The sequence below is a fragment of the Orcinus orca genome, chromosome 6, assembly GCF_937001465.1.
Source record: "Orcinus orca chromosome 6, mOrcOrc1.1, whole genome shotgun sequence".
In the NCBI taxonomy this organism is placed as follows: domain Eukaryota; kingdom Metazoa; phylum Chordata; class Mammalia; order Artiodactyla; family Delphinidae; genus Orcinus; species Orcinus orca.
Window position 1 is genome coordinate 91,682,618 of NC_064564.1, and position 1,435 is coordinate 91,684,052.

At 58.3% G+C, this 1,435-nt stretch overlaps 1 pseudogene; it reads right to left on the reverse strand.

The window, feature by feature from the left end:
- Positions 1–484: 484 nt before the first annotated feature.
- LOC101285179 (kinesin-like protein KIF17) lies at positions 485–1,196 on the reverse strand (annotated as a pseudogene).
- Between the last annotated feature and the right edge of the window lie 239 nt (positions 1,197–1,435).

Below are 1,435 nucleotides of genomic sequence, written 5' to 3' on the forward strand. Positions count from 1 at the left end.
TGCGCGTCCTCCCCACCCCCACACGGCAGCTGACTGAGCTGCTGACTGCGGAGCGGTCTCCTCAAGGCGCAGGCAGACCAGCCACGAGCGGGCCGCACCGGCCCTCTGCTCCAAGCCTCCTCCAGTACCTCCACAGGGCTTACCTCAGGACGTGGGGCCCGTCAGCTGGGGATACCATTCCCAGGCGCCGAGATGCTGCGCTTGAGCCACGTGGAAGTTGCTCCCACTCCGTCAGAGGCCCTGAGGCAGAGCTGAGGCTCCGAGTCCACCGAGCCTCACACCGTCGCGGGTGGGCACTGACGGCAAGCAGGCTCCGAGGCAGGTGAGCAGAAGGGAACACGCCCTGGCGTGGAGAGCGAGGCGGGCCTCTCCAAGGAGCACGGGCCAGCCTCCGAGGGGCTCGCAGCCCGGCCAGAGGTGGGCTCTCTGGGGAAGAGGGAAGGAACGTTTCTTCCCGAAGCCTGTGTCTCCTAAGGCTTCCGGGTCACGGGTGTGTGTGGGGGGAGGGGCCGAGGCCTGCAGCCTCACAGAAGCCCCAAGGCAGCTGTGCCAACCGAGGCCGCTGCCAGAAGCCAGAATTGTCTTTGCTTTCCTTACGCTTGGCCTCGGTGAAGGCGATGTCGAGGGCTGGAGGCTGAAGGGCAGAGGCTGGCGCCTTTCAGGGGCCTGAGTGGGCAGGACGCCAGAGTTGTTGCTGAGGCGGGCGTGGAGGCCAGGCGGCGGCTTGTGATGCGTGAGGCTCTTCAGAGGGTCGTTGGCCGGGATCTGGCTGGCCGGCTTGGACTGGAAGTAGTTACTGGCAGTATTTTCTCTGTCTCTCTGACTGAGCACCCCTTGCAGCGGTCTTCCTCCTGCACGCCTGGTTCGCTGCTCTCGGCTGCCGAGATTTGGGGGGCTGGTTTGTTTTGTGGCCCTTTTGAAACTACTGGGAGACTGGTTTTTACGATGATGGGCTCGGGAATCTTCCAGAAGTTGGTTTCCTCACCCCAGCAAGACTCGCACCTAATCGTCTCCAGGTTGCTGTAGGACAGTCCCAGCGAATCAGTGGATGCACCTGCTCCAGGAGCTGCTGGAAAAGCAGAGTTATGTTCTCGCCAACAGACGGTTACCAAGCCATCGATCTTCTCTAGCTCAAATTCTGACTGTTGCAGATCTTTGACCTCCGCACACACCTCCCTCTCTCTCTTTTCTCTCTCTCTCTCCCTCTCCCCCCTCTCTCTGCCCCCTCTCTCGCTCTTCCCCATATATATATATATATCACAAATCAAAAAGGAATTAATTATAAAAAAACTCACAAAAAACTCTTCATGGTTAGATGCATTCACTGAGAGTTCCATCAAACATTCAATCCTGAAGTTTTTCAGATAAAGCAGAGGAGGATGGAACTCTCCCTCTCTGAGACACCTTTTGGGACCAGTTAACTCTAAATATGTAT